This window comes from Pinus tabuliformis, chromosome 2_1, assembly GCF_031772625.1.
Source record: "Pinus tabuliformis cultivar Carrire ecotype Pingquan chromosome 2_1, CPIR1, whole genome shotgun sequence".
Taxonomy (NCBI): Eukaryota; Viridiplantae; Streptophyta; class Pinopsida; order Pinales; family Pinaceae; genus Pinus; species Pinus tabuliformis.
Genome location: NC_142299.1, coordinates 479,999,001 through 480,006,758, shown reverse-complemented (window position 1 = coordinate 480,006,758; position 7,758 = coordinate 479,999,001).

Below are 7,758 nucleotides of genomic sequence, written 5' to 3'. Positions count from 1 at the left end.
AGTAATGTGTTTTCCACACGAAGGAAAGATGGTCAAGCTCGTAGACCAACTTTCATTTCCGAGATCTCGCATCGCAAATAGTCAAATACCAATCCTAAATGGTCTGTTCACTCAAGATATGCCTCCACCCCCGGTCCTCCTTCTCGATGAGTGCGAGTGATTCGGAAAGAAAGACTGGGACCCAGGGGGCATGCACCCTGGTCTGCTTCGGGCAGAAGAAACCCTGGGTATAAGGTAGAATTTCCGCAGAAGAATATGACTAGTCCGTACCCCGTCCGTGGATGGAAGAGGGGTTGTTCTGGAATAGTATTCTTTTGTTAAAGTTATGTGTTTGGCAAAAGAGTCATTCACCTTTGTCTAAAGAAGTGGGCAATGCCCAAGTAGGAATTCCCTTATTGCGACAAGCAGTAACCATCTTTGGGGAAAAGCAAGCCTCACCCATTAAAACAAATGTTTTGAAGGATAAGTAGTGGCAGCCTCTAAAGAAAGAGATTCTATTGTTGTGACATAGGGTAACCATCTTTGAGTAACCTAATGATAGACATCGCCAAAGAAAGAGATTGATTTGCGGCAACAAATAGAACCGTCTTTGGATAATAAGAAAGAGGCAAGACTCCTTCAATATCACCAATGTTTTGTCTTTGAGAAGTGTTCTTCTCTTGTCACAAGCAGCTGTTCGTTAAAAGTTGGGCCGACGGGAAGACAAGTACCGCGTAAGACCCCTTAAAATAACGAGAAGACTAGTATCGTTAAACATTAGATTAGCCAGGTGACAAGTAGCTGGGAACACCCAAAGAAAAACAGAAGTAGAGGAGAAGAGGGGCAGCCTCGAAATTATATCCTATACCTGGGGGCATGCAAACCTTTTGGAGTGTAAGCTAGGGGCGGTTATTTATCTGGTTTTAAGATTAACCGTTTTCCGAACTTACATAAAGGAAGGATGAGTTGGAGCATAGCTTCGTGAGATAAAGCTCCTTAAAAAATAGCTATCTCACAGGAGGCATTCTTATTTTATGACTGGTATATCGAGCAGTTTTAGCACATAGTTCATGCTCGTTAAAAAATAAACGCAAGATTCAAGCAGTTTTACCGCGGAATTTATGCTCGTTAAAAAATAGAAAACCAGTGAGCAATGTTCCTCCAGAGTTTAAGCTCATTTTTATCTAAAAAAAGAACCTACCCCGGTAAATAACCTTTTGAGATCGTAAATTCATCAGCCATAAAAGCCTTGGTCGTGTTTGTGCACCGTCACCTCCACTTTTCATTTGGCCGATCATTCACTTCCATTTGTGTGTTTACCCATTTTGAGGAACATCTGCGAAGAGTGATTTCACCTAGCCATCATTGTGACACTGCCGTGATTGGAAAATTCCATCCTGTACCTAGAATCTACTACTATCCCTGTTTATCACTCGTTCCTCAAAAGACGAGTCATCTTTGAGCTCTTTTCTGACTCGTAAAATATGAAAAGTTTGCCGAGTTCTGGCCTTCCAGCTCGTTAAAGAGACCGGAAGAGCTATCCCTCTTTTAGACTTTAATCTTTTTGGACCTGAGGGATTATTACACAAAAAGATCGAGTGCTTGTCTTGTTCGGCTCGTTAAAAGTACCGAACACCCATCCCTTCTATATGGTTTTATACTTTTTCGGACTTAAGGGATTAGATGACGAAAAAGGAATTATGGAGTTAACTTTCTGTACCTTTTCAGACTCTCTAAAAATGAAAAGGACAGAGTTTTCCTTATCGTTAGACTCGTTAAAATGATTAAATAGCGACAAACTTGTCTTTAGGCGAGAACGAGTTTCCCTATCGCTAAGCTCGTTAAATCATAGCGATGGGCTTGCCCGTAGGGCAGGTTATAGAACAAGCATATGTTATCCTCCTCAAGCTTGACAAAAATAAAGAGGTACTTGTTATAGACATTTTTGTGCCTCGCAGCATGGAGCATGAAATGTCAATAATTACAGGGATCCTCAGTCCCTAAACATGTTGTTCTTACCCCTAGAGGAACAAGGTCAGCAAACCACAGCACTCCTGATCAGTTCTCCACATGAAAACACTCAAAAACAGGCTATTTATGGATCATGTCAGCTGCTCCACTGAGCATCTGCGCTGGAAGTCAACTGCTCTTCCTTGTACCTGCGCTGGAAGTCAAAATCAATGAAGGCTACCTGCGCTGGGCGAGATTGGACATGTGGCACAGTGAGTCATTACCTTGGAAACTTCCAAAAATGACACTTGGATCAGGTGTTTCGCCTTGTGATGAGTCAGAGGCTTTGTTCCTCCAAGTGGAAGCAAGGTTCACCAAGTGGACTCAAGAACTGAAGATCAACTAAATATTAACTGAAGAGAGAGAGGACACAAGGCAGCTACACATCAGTTGCAAGCTGACTCATCCTTTCTCAATTCATCTATATATTGAGCTCTCTCCTATGAGCTCAGGAGGCGGGAATTTTGGGCAAAGCAAGGAAGTGCTGTTGGTTTACAGTTAGAGCTATTGGTTGATTGCTTTTATAGAGGGGAAGAGGAGATTTCTTGCTGCTGGGGAGGTGCTGCTGGATTGGAGCCATTTATGGTTGTAACCTTCTCAGAACCTTTTTCTTCTATCAATAAAGCTCTGATGTTATCCTATATACTTGTATTGCAATGATGTATTGTTTTTATCTGTATATTTGATTCATTCTAATCCATGCATCAGTTATGAGTACATGTTTCTTGTAGTTTCCCTCTCTGGTTTTTGCAGGATCTTTGTGTAGCTGGGCCGGCAAAGGGAGCAAGGAGCTGGGAACAAGAGACAAAGAGAGGAGACAAGATCGACAAAAGCGAAAGACATCGGTTGGTCAATTTTTTCTTCTTTCTCTGTACTTTCATAAAGGAAAATATCAAAGCTTTACTTTCAGTTGTTGCTAAGGAACTATCACCCTTAGAGTAGGGATAGAGTCATTTCGAGTCGGATACTTTTCCCCACAACAAACTGGCGACTCCGCTGGGGAGCGTATCCGTTTGATTGTGTTTGTAGTATCTTTGCTATTCATTTCCTGAACCAAAGAGTACCGAATCGAAAAGCTTTTGACTATATCAAAAGCGAAGTAGAGGGGCAGCTACTCTGGCTCATTTCTGAGCAAGTTCATGATTTGAAGAGCTGATCTACAAAGATCCTTTTGTGCTCTTTGTGATAGCTTTTCATCCTCTTGATCATCCCTTAGCTTGTACTTGACCTATAGCTTTTTATTTCAGCAAAAACAGTGAATTTTTGAGCTTTTTATGACCCGGAAATCCTTGTAAACGCAACTCTCGTGTCTCAGTGCAGGCTGTCCACAGGCAGTCTGCATTTCAGCGCAGGTACTCCCTTCGGGAACTGCGCTGAGAGTCAGTTTGACAGACCAGAGCCTGCGCTGAACCAGTTAGGCTATGTCTTCCTGAGGTTTCCCACTGAGTCTTGGCCCTGTTTTCACTGTTATTTTGCTGCTGATTGCTTGTCATTTGTACTTGCTGTAAACCAACTTTCCTTGACATTATTCCGCCTCAGTTGTGTGATGAAACTGTGATTGTTCTTTCAGTATTTCTTGTTTCAGTTACAGTTTCCCATTGTGAAAAGCAAACCAGTATAGCTGTGGCCTCTTAGATCCTGAACTATAAAAGTGTCGTCGTGATCTTAAGAGCTAGTTTTATTACTGTTCATGGCTGTTTGAGTTTGTTTGTTTTTCATTTTATGGTTTGAATTCATACATTTTTAGTGTCGAAACAAGTACCTGTAAGGCGTCTTTTGATTTTAGACAAAACTTGTTTGTTTACACTTCAAATTGAATTCGAAAATTATACGACAGTTTCCTTTTGTCTACATCAACATTAAGGGAAAAGAAAAGAAATACATGCATCTTGCATTTGCATTTTTTGATAAGTTTGCGTGATTGATCTAGGGGAAAGTGCATTAGTTTGTGCTTTGTGCTCTGTGTGGAAAGATAATGTTTTTCTCTCCCCTCAGTAGTTAGGATTTTCAAAGCTAAAAAGATTGTAAAGCTTGCTTATCATTTTAGCTGCATTTAGGAATTTGTACCAATACATCTCGTGGTGATCCTGAAAGACAAACTGCTAAACAAGATCAACTTAAAATATATTGAATGAATCTAAAAACGCTTTGTAACATAACGCTCACAATAGAGGTCTAGGTAGAGACGTGTTCCGGCGTTGTTAAACGTAGTGACTGTCGATCTCTACGAAGGTGGGTGATTCCTCCTGAGGGACGATAGCACTAATACGGACTTGTGCTCCCGCGTATCGTCGCGTATATTGGGAGACCCCTATAGGCATTTATCCTTTATCCTTAGGAAGCCGTGTCGGCCGCCCTACTGATCGCGATGCAGTGAACACAGCATTCACGAAGATCGACCACCCGTACCGTAAAACGTATTCTGTGGTTTCGCGAAAGGTTTGGCACACCCTCTGCCTAGATCTCCAGAGCAGTTTCTTTTGGCCTTTTTCAAACTCTATAACTGAAAAAGTCCAATCGAGCATTTGTCACTTCGGGCTCGTTAATACATCGAAGGCGACTAGAGTCATCTTTAGCTTTTTCTCGACTCTTAAAACATGAAAAAGCAAAGTTGTGTCTAAAAGCGTCTAATAAAATTCATTCAATACGGAAACATAATTCCCCTTTTTGTATTTCAGTTGATCAAGTAATCCGCAACCGTGGAGGAAAGTCAATTAGAACTCCGTTGTTCGAGGAGACTCGCGAGTCAACCGTCTTTGTCTCCGGAATCGAGAGTAGTACGGACGAAGCAAACTCGCTTGACCGGGTCAAAATCTCCCATTAAAGTTAGAACAACAGTTCCAACTACATCTGAGATTCTGGTCACTCCTAATATTTCTGGAATCCCTGCCTCTATTGAAGAAGTTCAACAACGACAGAGGGACAGTTGTACTGATCCTAGTCTGAGAACAAGTACTTGCATAACTGAACCAGTTCCATCTGAAACCGGTCCACAGAGTCTTGTTGCTCAAACAACTGTCGCTGTCGAAGCAACCCCTTCTTCGGCACCAGAAATCTTTTACGGACCTGACAGTCTTCCTCTTCCTCCTGGTCTGATTGCAATAGAGGAAATCGTAGAGGACCAGCAAGCAAATACTCCAACTCATTTTGGAGTAGGCATCACTCTTTTTCCTTCTGCATCAGAAGTTTGTCCATCGCCAGTGGAAGTTCCTGTAGAATCGTTAGGCAGTTTATTGGATAGACTTAAAATGTCTGAGCAACCGTCGACATCTAGGACTGTGCCAAATGACACAGCGACAGCAGAAGCTCCTGCTGTCACTCCGACGATGTTTGCCGGCATACCAGCTGTCCCGACTAGCTCTCAACAGCTAGAAGGAGTCCACCCAGGGACTATTAGGACAACTTGGTCTGTTCCAGTTTGTTCTTCCGGTATAATACCCGGTAATTCTTATGTTGAAACTAGACAAATTGATCCCTTTGGAAATCAGTTTGGACCATCCAGTCCTCAAAGGCAATCTATACCCTTGAGCTCCGGATTGTTACGTATGGGGGGCAATATGCCCTTTCACTTCCCCCTCCGGGAGGATACCCATACGGCAGTTTTCAACCGCATTCAGGTTTGACTGAAGTTACAACGAGTGGTTGGGTGCCTATGTTGCCCCAACAACCGAGAGTTGTATATTCCATGCAACAGTGTGTACCTATGTCTAGTATCCCGACGACGCCAGCAATTGTAACCGTGTCGCAAGTTCAATCGATGCCTGTTGTATGTCAACCCCAAGTTGTAATGCAACAGCCCCTTGACCCTGCAACACAACCACAATCGCCAACTGCCGGGATGACACAGATACAAACGGGAACCATAACCCCGCATCTTGGTCCGTCGGTTAGTATCGCACAGCAAAACATGGCTTCGCAGCCATGGATGGTGCAATACCAACAACCTCAGTTTCAACAGGTTTACCAGGGATCTGAGCAACAGATCTTTGCAAATAGTGGGCAACCCTATATTCAGAACGGGTTAAATCAACCACTTTACAGTGGCCAAGCCCACCAGCCATATCAGTCCTATCAACATCAGTTGCATTATGCTGGTATGCAAAGGCCTACTGCTCAGGCGATTCCATCGTATCCTGGGTACGCCTCGCCAAACCTGAATCAGCAGTTGCCATTCGTGGCGACTCTAGAATTACCAGATTTACATCGATTGACGAATGATCCAATCGCCTATGCCCATTGGTGGCCAGCGATTCCTCACAAACTTCCTTCGGACATTTCTGAATTCAATGGAAATCCTGGCGAAGACCCGTCGAATCATGTGATGACTTTCCATCTGTGGTGTTCGTCGAATACCTTGAATGATGATTCGATAAGGCTTCGCCTTTTCCAGAGGACATTGACTGGTCTGACGGCTAAATGGTATATTGAATTACCTAGAGCCTCTTTCGACAATTTTAGTTCCCTAGCCACGACTTTCTTAACACACTTTCAGTTACCTATAAGGTACGAAACTGGAACCGAGATCTTAACCAATTTCAAGCAGACAACGGCCACACATATATCAGATCATATACATGAGTGGCGTCGTCGTCGCAGAATGGTAAAGACTTATGTTCCAGATCAGCTTTTAGCTGAGTGGTTTATAAAGTCACTTCTTCCTGCTATAACAGAAGATGTGGCCAAGGGAGGCATCGTAACAGAGGAGCAAGTTATTGCTCGTGCCCAGTATTTAGACTTAGTATATACTCAGTCTGGCACGCTCTATGACAAGATACCTGACACCCCTAGACCAGAATTTTAAATTCCTCCCCCTCCTGGATCAAATAGTGACTCTCATGCCGGCGATGGTGTGATTGGCACTGCAAATGCAAAGTCAACACGGGATTCGTCTAAGAAAACCCGTAAGACTTCGAATCAAAATGCAAATGAAGAACTTCTTGCCTCGGAAGTAAGTGCTGTGTCGGACGACAAGGGCAAACAACTGAAGCAACAGGAGACAAGAAGAAAAAGAAAGGGAGAAAAGGGAAACCCCCTTCGGGGTGTCATATATGCGATGAGGATCATTGGACAGCAGATTGTCCATGCAAAGCTGAGCTTAAAAGATTCTTTAAGAGTCCGAAAACCTCAGCTGTGTTGACTGATCCGTTTCCTAATCCTGGTCAAAATCTGGTTGCTAATCAAAATGCTTCCCGATCCCAAGTGCTTATGTTGTCTACCTCAAAGCAGCAGAATAATGCTTTGACAAGGAATAAAGATTACGGGAATCCATGGCTGTCAAATAACAAGGCTAATGAACAACCTAGTAGTTCGACGACAGCTTTGACCAAAGTTGTGCCACCCATCATTCCTAAACAAATGATAAAGTTGCCAAAGGGAGTAGTACACAAATCGACATTTAATCCTCGTGCCAAAATAGCACAGAATTATAATATAATAGAGGACCTGGCCCAATCGCCGTCCGCTATGTCGACACTTAAGGTACCGCAAAATTGCCTCTCCCAAGAGCAAACTTTATTATCAGCAATAGGTGGGATTGGCCCAATGGATTCCAATCTTGTGGCCTTTGATCATAAAGGATATGACCCTAAGTTACCAGCTCAACTAGCTTTCCTTATTCAAGCGAAAGCCCTCAACAAAACTGTTCATCGAACAATTATTGATGAGGGGGCATCTACATGTCTTATGTCGATGAGTTGCTGGAAAAATTTAGGCTCACCACCCTTGTCGAAATCGTCGACGACGTTAAAAGCATTTGATGGACGATCATAC